The 12,080-nt window shown below is 43.8% G+C and overlaps 1 long non-coding RNA gene across 1 annotated transcript in view; it reads right to left on the bottom strand.

The window, feature by feature from the left end:
• Nucleotides 1-525: 525 nt before the first annotated feature.
• Nucleotides 526-12,080, bottom strand: part of LOC141921672 (uncharacterized) — a 38,018-nt gene continuing 26,463 nt past the window's right edge. The window contains exons 3-6 of the long non-coding RNA XR_012622732.1: nt 7,375-7,988; nt 4,910-4,976; nt 3,977-4,057; nt 526-2,840 (exon numbers count right to left, since the gene is read on the bottom strand). This is a non-coding gene — a long non-coding RNA (uncharacterized LOC141921672). The remainder of the gene's footprint in view (nt 2,841-3,976; nt 4,058-4,909; nt 4,977-7,374; nt 7,989-12,080) is intronic.

Raw genomic sequence — 12,080 nt, forward strand, 5'->3', positions numbered from 1 at the left:
AACAGAAACAAACATGAATAATGTTGCTGAACTGATAAGGTCTGCATGAAAATCACACATATAGTTTTCTTTGCTGATTTCCATTTTCAATAAATAACCCCACATCCAGATGTCCAGTCCAATTTCAGCCTTGAACAGTTTACCAGCCCAGACAAAAAACAACAGCACCCTTCCCTACAGGATTTCCACTCTGAAAGCATCCTTCCATTCCCCTCAAAAGCCAGGGCAGGCAAAGCTGTCAGTTGATACTAACTTGACTGTCAAAACATCAGCAAAACAAGGAAAGGAGTGGTGGAGGGCAGGTGCTAAGGTTTCCTTGGCCCTCCAAATGGGCTTGTCTCCAGCAAAACACTAAGTCTGAGACCAACTGGTCCCAGTCCCAATCCCAGTGAAACCTGGGGACACAGCCCAGCATGAGCAAGTGCCTTACTAAGCGACTGATTCCAGAGCTTATTTCATCTATTCACCTTTTCTTACCTACCTGGAGGTTGCATCTTCACTCTCAACTCATGAGACCCTGTGGTGGTTTGACCTTGGCTAAATGCCAGGTACCCACCAAGTCGCTCTATCACTTCCCCCCACCTTCCCCCTTTTTTCTCAACAGGGCAAAGAGGGGAAAGAAAATAAGATAGGTAAAAAAAACCAACAACCCTTGTGGGTAAAACAAAAGCAGTTTTAATACAAGCAAAGCAAAGCAAAGGTCCGCACGCAGAAACAAAAAAAAAGAAAACAGATTTATTCTCTACTTCCCATGAACAGGCGATGTTGGGCCTTCTCAGGAAGCAGGGCTCCGATACGCGTAGTGGTTGCCTCGGAGGACCAAGGGTGACTCCACCCCCTTCCTCCTTTCTCCCAGCTTTATACTTGAGCAGACATCATATGGTATGGAATATCCCCTTGGTCAGTTCGGGTCAGCTGTCCTGGTTGTGTCCCCTCCCAAGATCTTGCCCATCCCATCCCACTGGGGGGGAAATGTTGGAAAGAGCCTTGGTGCTGTGTAAGCACTACTCAGCAGTAGCCACAACACCAGTGTGCTATCAACACCCTGCCAGCTCCCAACATAAAACACAGCACCATGAGGGCTGCTATAGGGGAAAACCAATTCTGGCTCAGCCACACCCAGTACAGACCCTCATAAATAACTCCTTGCTTTAAAGCACCTCATTAAAGACCTGGATCTCCTTTTAACTACACTTCTGTAAATCAACAGGCTCTCTACTACAGTCAGTAAACCACATGAGCAGGGTTTAGTTCTTAGCATCTGGCTCAAATCCACTTCTATTTTGGCTAATTGATATCTCTAAGTGAGTAATTGTGTAGAAGTGACCTTTGGTGAGAAGAGAAACTTATATCTCAGAAAAGTGTTCCTGATTTTACTAACCCGGGCAGCTGCCTTCCCAGAAAAGTCAGACTCTTGTTCCCAGCATAACTAAGAACGTAGGTCTCTCCACAACATTCTTTTCTGGTTCTCTCTTTTCTACCAAAGGCTATTGGAAGCCAAAAAGGTCTGGATGAAGTTAACTGGAGCTTTTCATTGAACAAATCTTAGTTACCGTCAAGCCTGGAAACTCAGCAGCATCCTACAGATGACCTTGATAGGAAATAGTTTTGCTTTGCCCAACTCTGAGCAGAAGAGATTAACACCACCTGCACACACCCCACAAAAGCTTTGTTAGCAGGCACAACAGAGCTGAGTCCAACAAACACAGCAAAGCCATGTTGTTGGCTTGTTGCAGACATCTATCAACACCATAACACTGCAAGAGATCCAGTCCCAGCTCTCCTCTCATAGATAAGAACATCAAAATGCATCCCACCCCTAGCTATTTCCCTTGTTCCACTCACTATTTGCAGTGTACTAGAGGGCTGCTTCTTACCCCCAGAAAATACGGTAATCAGGGAGAGATCAGTCATCTCCCAGACTAAGAACTCCAAAGCATGGCAGTCTTATCCTTGCAAGCACTTCTTTTCCCCTTTCTCAAGGTTCCCTTCCCCATTTATTCCAGACTAGTCGCTGGATGAATTCTACCCTCAGACAGCTGCAGTGTATCTTCTCTTGCCCATTCAATCTTCAGCAAAAGCTGTCATGAGTTATTTGTCTCCAAAAATAAGTTATTCTCGACTCGATAGAAAGATACTGAAGTCAGTTGTATTACTAACACACAAATGAAACCTTAAACCTGATGTTAAGCTTGGGACTCTTTCAAGATGCCACCTGGTACTATAACCCAGGATACAGCCCTGTAAGCTCCCACCTTGCAGGTAGGAGGTCCCACCTGAACTGTTGCACTGCACTGCATGTACATGCAAGTCTGCCCAGCATAGTACTGGAAAAGTACAACACAGGCTGCCTATGAGCCTTTTATAATTTAATAAGAATCATTTAGTAATGAGTCATTTCCTAAAATGGCCAGTGGGTTACCAGTTACTTGACTGCTATTTTTCAGTTGCACAGAATAAAAGAAACAGCAGGTACTGGTGTGCTCTTGATCCAACACACACAGAGCGAGAACTAATGGTTACAAGCTGCAGTTTCCAATGAAGGTGGGATCCCTTGTCCTTTTGGATCCACTTCTGGGAGTTTTCCTTCTAGCCAAAAAAGACTCAGGGTCCCAAGGGAATGTGTGACAGCCTGAAGCATGTGAATAGTCAGAGCAGGTGATTGGAAAGTCTCTTTAGGCTTTAGACCCCATGACCTGAGGAAAGCTTCCTTCAAACAGCAGGCAGTCATAAATCAATGGGCAGTTTTCTGACTCAGCAGAGACAGCATCACCTTAAGTGACACTGACAAATGAGTCTGCGAGATTTGCTTTGCTACAGTGCCTTCTGTTTAGCTTCCCCTGAAATATAAATGCATGAAATACCATTAATATAAAGAAGTCAAGCGTGAAATGAAATAATTCAGATGAAATACTTCATCACAAAGTTGTTGGTATAAAGTGGAGGAAAGCTTATTCAAACTAAAAGCCTAAAAATTCATATGAAAATTAATATCCAGGTATGATTTATTTATAGGTCATTTTGTCCTGACCCACACCACATCCACTGCAAAGAACAGCTTAGCTGTATTAATTGTCAGCTTTCATGAAACACTTGAGAAACGTTCTGTGTTGCAAGTCCAGCTCAGACCTTGATCTCAGCAGAGCTGACACATAAAGTGATGGCCACTGGTGCTCACCCTGTCTTCAGTCATGAGCCACCTAGAAATAGCCAGTTCTTAGTGCCTAGGGAAGGGTCAGTGGGATTTCAGGCTGGTTCCTGGCAGCTCCGTGGGGTCACTCTGGAGGACCATAGAGCAAAAAAGTCACTCTATTCAACTCTGGGGTACACTGGAAGAGAAGTTAGAGGTGGAAATCATGACTCTTGTGGGAAACACAGGGAAAGCACTCATTAGCAACACTGCTAATCAATGATGTGATTCTTTGTATGTTTGAGATAGGCTGGTGAATAACTGTTTGAATACTATGTCTCATTTTAAAACAATTATGTCTTAATGGAAGTACCCAAAGAGGAGTCAGAATCTAAATGATCTACTGCAAAATTAAATAATTCTTAAGGATATGAACTGAGTTGCTAGTTGTACTGTAATGGTGCTTTGGCTTTTGAGTTAGTGAGGTACAAATTTGGGGAAGCACACACAAACAAAAAGGGAAACAAAAATGCTTATTTTAAGGAGGGAATTGAACTCCACTCAGAAAGTTTAAATGTCATTTACTTACAATAAAAGTAAAGGTTATGCATGGATTAAAAGAAGAAAAAAAAGTTTTAAAAACATATGTGGATTTCCTGGTAATCTCAACATCTAGAGGCAGCAAGCTGAATTTTCTGCCCAAACCTTATCTTTCCTCCTTCTTTCTTCTATGCTCCCAAATCTTCCCTGATAGCAAGAATGCCTGACCATGACATCTCATTTTTTGGAAAGCAAAATTCAATCCTACTTGTCTTACTGTGTTAAATCTGAATATTTGTTTTTTACCTGGTAAATCAACAACATGACTGCAGAGGAAAGTTACAGGCTCATTGCTGGAATTACATCAATTTTCAAGTTCAGTAGCGTCTATTTGGAGAGAGCAAGCAACTATTTTAACACCGTTGGCATTCTCAGAAATAATTTCTGGAGAGAATTTCTATTTACATTAGTGTTACTACTCTGCATGGTTACTTCCCACGAGAAATATGGACTGTTTTAACAATAAGCCAGTCCCCAGTTTTCCACCCAAGAAGTGCTATGCTGTCATTCAAGGCTGATTCCTTTGTACCCATTTATTATGTGGGTTCCTTGCATTGTACCAGTGTTTCTTTTTCTTTCAGCTGAGCTCTGTGTTTCTTCTTGGCACTTTTAAAGATCCTTTTAAAGTATCTTTTTACTGCACAAATTAAATTATTTTTTAAAACAAAGACATGGAAAAATCCACCATGGCTGTTTTTGTCCCACAGGTCCATGACAGTCCCCAGCTATCTCTCTTCTACGATTTAGAGGTTCTTGAGATGAGGGTAGGGAGGCGTTTTATTGTTGGCTCAGCCTCTGCAGGGTCAGAGCACTGGTCTGCTTCCTGGCATATGCCACATCCTCACCATATTCCATGCCCTCCCCAGGCTAGAGCTGCCAGACCCTCTGCCCATTTTTCCTCCTGTCTGTAGGCCTGTACTACAATGCCTTTCTCCCTGGGAGGCCCTACTGCTTTACCTGTCCTGATATCTGCTCCCAAAGGGCCTGGTGAGGGACGCTTACCCCAGCCTCCTGCACCCCATCGTCAAAGTCTGCAGCTCTGTCTGAGGTTCTACCTGAATACATCATGTCCCAGAAGGACTGCTCAGAGGATAGTTCAGGATGGGAGACCACACTCCAAAACCTGAAGGAGATGTGTGGATGGCAAGGTGCTGAAATTCTTCCTGGTGACCTGTTTACCTTTATAGCACAAAATAGTCCAAGTTCTTCCTTCTTGTCACCTTGGCACTGACTGGAAAGACTCTTCCTGAAAGATGCAAGGCAGTTACAAAAGACAGACAAGGGACACACTACCACCCTCATCTCTCTGCCCTGTGCTCCTGTGGCGGTTGTGAGGAAAGGAGGGTAAAGCTGTACCGTGGAAGAGATGCCTTCTCTGAACCCCTTTCTTCCCTCACAAACTCTCCTCTGTTCTGTGCCCAGTCTCTGGGTTCACAGGCTGGACTGTGCAAATGAAATAACATGAAGAGACAACCAAGGGACATGGGTGAAAGAGTGCATACCAATGTGGCTGATGGCATAGCTGTATCAGGAAAGCCACCCAGCCTGGCAGCACAGACCAGAATGACTAATGAAGAAATGATGCTTGAGAGACTGTTTGCAGCATGCAGTCATCCTGCATTGCATGTGCAGGCCAAGCAGGTTACTAAGTCTTGTTGCAAAGTTATAAATCAGGGTTTTCCTCTGCCTCTCCTTCATGCAAACACACTCCAAACTAAGAAAACCAAATCAAACCCTCCCTAAAATAATCAGAAAGATGGGAAAACAGAAAACTGAGCCCCTAGATCAGAGCAATTATGTGATTTTCAGCAGGCTGATTATTATTATAGAATCCTGCCAGTACAGGTGAGATGCATCTTGCTTTCATTCTGTGGGCTATCTTTAATTCAGTGTTACACAACATAATAGTCCAACCCAAGTGGAGAAAATTGCTGTGCACATGTGAACTCCCACAAACAATAAAATGCAGTTCAGTCCCACTGTTCATCATATCCCCGTGACCTTGAGATATTTAAAAAGACAATGAGAACACCCAAGACATTCAAGCCTGAAAAGCTCTATACACATACAAATCCCTCCTTTTTCAATAGGTGTTTGTTTCAAAATTAGCAAAGTGGCTATTATGCATACTAAAAAGTGAGAGCAACAGATAAGTAATAAACAGCATTTCCTAGCACAGAAAACTAGGTCACATCTAGAGTAGTTTCCTTCCCAAACTTGAGGTGCTTCTGTTCTCCTTCCTTTCTTCTCCAGGCCTTTCCATAAATAAACTTCTTGAGAAGACAAAGAGCTCTTTTTCTGCTCCAAATGAGGAAAATACCTTACCCAGCCTGCTCTGTATCCCTGCAGTTTGTTTGAACTCTCCACTGATTGTCATGTATTTGATACTCTCACAGAAATCTTTTCTTCCAACACCAGCAGCAAGAAAAAGCCTTAACTAAAGAATCAGAGAACTAACTGGTAGTGCCAGCTCAGGTCAGCTCAAAGTGTCCTGTGGACTGGATGACTTCAAGAGAAAGCTCTCCGTGACCTTTCTCTGTCTTGCCCCATGCTAATGCAATTAGCAGGGGCCTCTTATACAGCAGCTTTATGTAACCCAGGCAGGATTACAGAGAGCCATTCAGCCTAGCCTGACCTCGGGAGCAGAGCCAGGATTTGCACTGTGAGGAGAGGCAGCTTACCTGACCGCGTCATGGTATGGGTGCTGACAGCATCCCACGTCCACTGTATCAGTTTCCCCATTCAACCACATAGCTTTTGAAACAGCTCATGTTTCTCCTCCCCTGCTTTTGTGTACCTCCCCTCCTCCAACGTCTGTGATATTATAGAAAAAAATAACCTTTCCTCTGGATGTCAGGGTTAAAAAAAATATGTTTTCTATTTCCATTTGTAAATGATTGCCTGCTTTTCATTATTGCCTGGTGCCTTTGAAAGGAATGAATCTTCTCCCCAGTACAGTGTAGGTTCTGGTTGGACAGTATTTCACTTCCTTGCCCTGTCACAGACCCAGCTGGATTGGGAGGTTCACAGAAGACATTGCATTTAAGGAATTAGAAATCATGAACAGTCCATGTCTGCCCTACCAGGCATTGTACACAGGACTTGAGCAGCCTGTACGTTAGCATGAGTAGTCACTGCAAGGGAACCTGCTGGAGTGCCCTGTGCTGGCCTGTGCTGTGCAGTAGGTGTTATGACAGAGGTCATTCAGGCTGTCAGGAGAAGGTAAATACTTTTGTTTCCTAAGCAACCTAAAGGCACAATGGCATGGGAGGGAGGCAGAGCCTCTTCATGAACAGGATCTGCACGGTATGGCATGGGAAAATCCAGCCGGGGTCTGTCCCATCCTGCATGAATGTGGGGTTCCTAGTATCAGAAGGGATGTAAAATTTACTCACTATCTATATTCCTCTTTTTATTCTATCTCATTAAAACAGCTATTTTATTCCATCATTTGTTGTTGAGCACTTCTTACTGATATCTGTAAAGAGCCCTGCACTGTCTGTCTCTCATGCTCCTAGTGCAGAACACCAGGTCACTGCAAACAGGGTCTAAAGACCATCTCCCTGCTCAGAGTTTGCTGAAACCACCATTTAACACACTGTGAGATGTGGCTTTGAGACATGGAAGTTTCAGTTCAAACTTACCTCCTTGCAGAGCCAAGGTGGAAGTCTTTCGGCCAGGACATTTTGTTTGGCTACTTGATTTTCCTGTGCCTAGCAGAGTGGGGACAAGGGTGTCCAGGAACTATCACAACACACACTTCTCGTGCATTATTTTAGTCAGTGAATCAGTAGTGGTCATCTGGTGGAATGCTTGTACAGAAGAACGCCAGAGCATCACAGATCACACGAGGGCACTGGGATGGCATTTATCCCATTGGCAATTGGCCTTGCTGCTCCTGGAGAGAAGAGCTGCTTCTCTCATGATAAGGCCCACAACTTTATGTCATGTCTGTATTTCAGGATGCTGAGAAAGCACCAGAATGCTAGAGGACAAGTCCTCACTGAGGAAGGGTGGAGCAAAAAATACAACATGCTCTGCTGCAGCAGCAGATGTGATATATCATATTGCACAAAAGCCTGGAAAGAACTGTGCCCATTATTGCTGGCAGGGTATTTAATGTCAATCAACTCTTGTCCATCCTCACCTTCAGCTCTGCAAACAGGGAGCTCCGTTACTGAAGAAGGAGATTCTTGAAGGTGGTGTCATGAAGAAGACTCCAACACAGAGGGTTACATTCATGCATGTTTTGTCCTTTCTATAAACATAAAGAGATTAAAATTATTTTGACTTTGAATTAAGGCTTTGAAGTTAGCTGGGAAGCCCTGTTTTGTGCTATGTTTTGTTTTATGTGCTATGTGGGAGCACCTGAAACACTGGGACTGCTCCTGGAGACTGCTGCAGTAAAGCAGCAATGAATAGTTTCTTGCTAGGAACTGAGATGAATGGGAAAGCCTGTCATTTATGAGGTTATGTTAATTTAGCTCCACTGAATCTCTCTGGGGACCAATAATATTGATTTAGGATTTTGTTCTGATGACAGCTGAAAGGTGTGAGCTAGAAGAATTGTCTGTGCCTTGCCAACTGCTTCCCCCAATTACTGCCTGCAATAGCAGCCTTGAGTTCTTGCTTCTTTTTCACCTTGAGTCTTAAGACAGCATACTGCAGGTAACTGAGCCATGTGTCTGTGTTTCTTGATCCAGGACACCCAGTGCCACATTCTGGAGTGATCCTCCACAGGGGGAGTGCCTGCTGTGGATACGGCACTACAGCTCTTGATATGCTCTGAATGCTTAATTTGAGCTGCAGTTCTTATAGAAATGAATACAAACTTTCCACCTGGGTCCTGGAAAGCCTATGGTGCAGTATAGATGTTAGTGGTGGGGCAGGGTGAAATCAAGAAAAAAGGAAAAAAACCCACCAAAAAACCCCCAAAACCAAACAAACCAACCAACCAAAACCAAAACAAGCATGCCCTAATCCTTGCATTTCTCCCTAAGGGTGCAGAGAACTTGTCGCATGGGGAAAAATAGCCAGGGACACTACCTTTTAGCAGGTTAGGTTGAGTAGTGTCTGTTTGTACCATATATAACTGTGCAAATTCCCTTCTTGCAGTTAAAGGGATTGATAGCTCTTTTCCTGCTCTCTCACCCAATGGGCATTTTCGGTTCCCTCTTGGGCTGAGACAGCTCTGCCTTGGCTTCCCCGCATGGCCAGTCCAGATATTAATTGGTCTAAGTGGGATGTCCCACTGGGAAAACACTTCTGATAGAGCCTGAAATACCAAAACAGCCTCCCCTTTGTGTACAAGAATGCCTTTCTGTTACCGTAGTTGTTTTGTATACCAGAGCATGGTGTTATCCTCTTGTGTTGTAGCTTAATGGTTTAATTTGTCCCGTGAAACTGTTGCAGCAGGACAACTGGACATGACACACTAATTTATCTTATAATAGGAATTGTCAAAGCTGCTAAATTTAATCCTCGGCTTTGTGGGAATCTGGCTGAGAGTGAAAACTCAGCAGATCTACAGTAAAACAAAAGAGCATAGACCAGCTACAAGCACGTCTCTGCTGCTGTGCAGTGTTCCACCTTGCAAAGCACCCCTAAACCGCTGGAGGCTGATCTTACAGCTGATGAATTGTCTAAGCAGAAGTATCTACTGCACATTTTGGGGATGGGATGGGGGGGGCTTGATGTTATAAATCTTCTCCTTAGGAATTTTTCAAATTTGCAGTATCTTTTTTCTTCTGAAACAAGAAAAGCATGAAAATAAGACTCACATCAGATTCCCTGCTAAGGTGTTTGATGTTGTCTGCTGCTCTTCCTGAAACTTATCTCTTCTTTGAAAATAGGAACCGTGCAACCCTTTTGGATAAGATGAAAGTCTTGCAGCAATGAAATAAGTGTAACTGGTGCAGAGCTACTTGGCTGATTCTGCAGAAAACCAGAAGTGGTGTCTTGCAGACAATAAATGCTCCCCTTTCATCTCTACTCAGAGATTTAAGGCTGATCTCTTTCATGCCACCACTGCTGATTGCTTTCTTCCTAAAGAAACCACCTCAGGGAGGAGAAAGAGGTTTCCTTACACAGTATGCTGCCCACAGAGACACAGGCAGCCACCTCTGATCATATTTTGAAAATCTCCCTAGCCAGTTGTGTGCTGATTGTTGTCTGATTTTAACTAAAAAAGCTTTTTGCCTTACTCCATTTTGTCTTTTACTGTTTCAGATGGGGATCGACAAAAATTCACTTCATCTTACCCTGTTCAGTTGAGGACGGCAGGATCAGTGGGGACTTACCCCTTCAGACCTTCCTTATCAAACACATCCAAAACACACTGATGATTACTTAACCACCTGAATTAGCTGGTGGAAACTGGCCTTGCTCCAGAAATGTCCCCAGAGCTGTACTGAGATATTGAGAAGGTGACATGACCATGATCGTACTGCCCATGGGGGATGTTATGAAGAACTTTCATGACCCAAAAGCCAACATATTTTGTTGTCTTGCAGGTCTGATTAGACATCACACAGAGTATCAGTTGAGGAGCTCTAGGATGCCCTGAATCAGCAGAAAAAAAGGCATTCATGTCTTTGCTAGGCAAAGAAGAGCTCTTCAGTGTCTGAAACAAATGCTGGCCAAATCCTGTGAGACTTCAAGCCCTTAAAAGGCTAGAAATCTGATTGCTTAATGAAGGAAGTATGGTTCAGCTCAATGGCATTGTAGAAAGAAGGTACCCTGGTCTGATCATGCTGGACTCTGTCACGTTGCAGGTTTCAGGCTGCAAACAGACATGCTTTACAAGCAGATTTTTTTTTATTAAAGGTTACATGAGCAGCCCCCATGGAGGCACATCTGATCTGATATACACACAGCTGATTTTCATCCCTAATTTGTGCTTAGTTACTCAGAGCTGGTACTAAAACTGGTATGGCTATGCCAGGTCTGTAAGCCTAACTGTCGTCTCTAAGCATAGTGCTGACATTTGGTAAAGCAGCAGAAAGGAGTAAAGAGCAGGGAGACTGACTGCACATGAACTTTACAGCAGGAGGAAGGAGTTGACAAATGAAAAGGGGAAATGGCACTGCAAGAACAGGAGGCAAGGAGGCTGGGCTGACCCACAGGTTTTAAAGGGAAATTGAGGGAAGGAGGACTGAAATACAACCCCAAACTCACAGCAGGCAATAGTTCTCAACTCCCAGGTTCTCTGCCCAGCTCAGACCCTGACCTGCAGGGTCCTACAATTTGGGATTGAAAGCTGAAGACAAGCTTCAGTTTTCCCTTGCTGCAGTGCAGAAGGTTGCAGAGTTTTATCACAAAACTCCCTTCTTCTCCCACTCTGCCTGTCTCCATACTTTTGGAAAAAGAACTGCAAAGGTACAGAACATAGGCCTAGAACACCTGCTGTGCCCTTGTTACTGTCCCTGTCCCAGTTATTACACAGCAAACAGGTACTTAGGAAGAGCATACACCCTGGAAAGGAGGTTTTCAGAGTCTCTGGTTTGGCTCCATAGGGAGGTAGCGCTGCCCTACCAATCAGAGTTTTCTCCTGTGAAAAAGCAGAGCATCACCAAAGCTTGAGAATCGGTGTGCTTGGTTTAACCTGGACCAAAACAAATTAAGAGGTTAGAAGACAACTCCACCTTTTTGCATCAGCCTTCTCTCCTATTTCTTTGGAAAATCTGATCTCCTTGGGAGACAGGATACACACAACATTTCCTGAACTCAGCATTTTCATCAAAGGTACAGAGTCTTTTCTCTTTGACCCTTGTACTCCTTCATCATCCCAGCATCTTGAGCATCCTTGCACTCTTGAAACCCTTCAGATTGCTCCATTGCTGTGACTATTTCACTGGCTCTCTTAGAAGTGATCTTGGCTGAAGTTCTTCAGTATAAAAGGCATTTAAAAGTTCTTTTGAAGCTGTGGACCTCAGGGTTTCACAGTGTAGCAGCAGAGGCAGGATGGCCCATGCCAACCTAGCCTTTAAATGAGTGTGAGTGTTAAATCAACCCAATGAGGGGCAATGCTCAAGGCATCAGGCACATCTCAGGCAGGGCCAGGTTCTTTGCTATCATAAACAATACTGTAGCCTTTCAATCCTGCACTGCCTTACTGTGCACAATATGCTTGTATCCAGCCTGAGCTCCCTTCTGTGTCCTGCTAGGAGAGCAGCTCAGAGTCACTGCAAAAATTGAAAGTGTACAACTACAAAGCTAGGAAATTAGTATCTAGAATACCCCTTTAGGCTACTGGATGTCTGCTTATCACTGCAGTAAATGCAGAAGAAAAAGAGGGGGTAAATCTTGCTTCATTTAGTTGAAAAAATTCTGATTAATTTAGTTTAATGTT

The sequence above is a fragment of the Strix aluco genome, chromosome 3, assembly GCF_031877795.1.
Source record: "Strix aluco isolate bStrAlu1 chromosome 3, bStrAlu1.hap1, whole genome shotgun sequence".
Classification (NCBI taxonomy): Eukaryota; Metazoa; Chordata; class Aves; order Strigiformes; family Strigidae; genus Strix; species Strix aluco.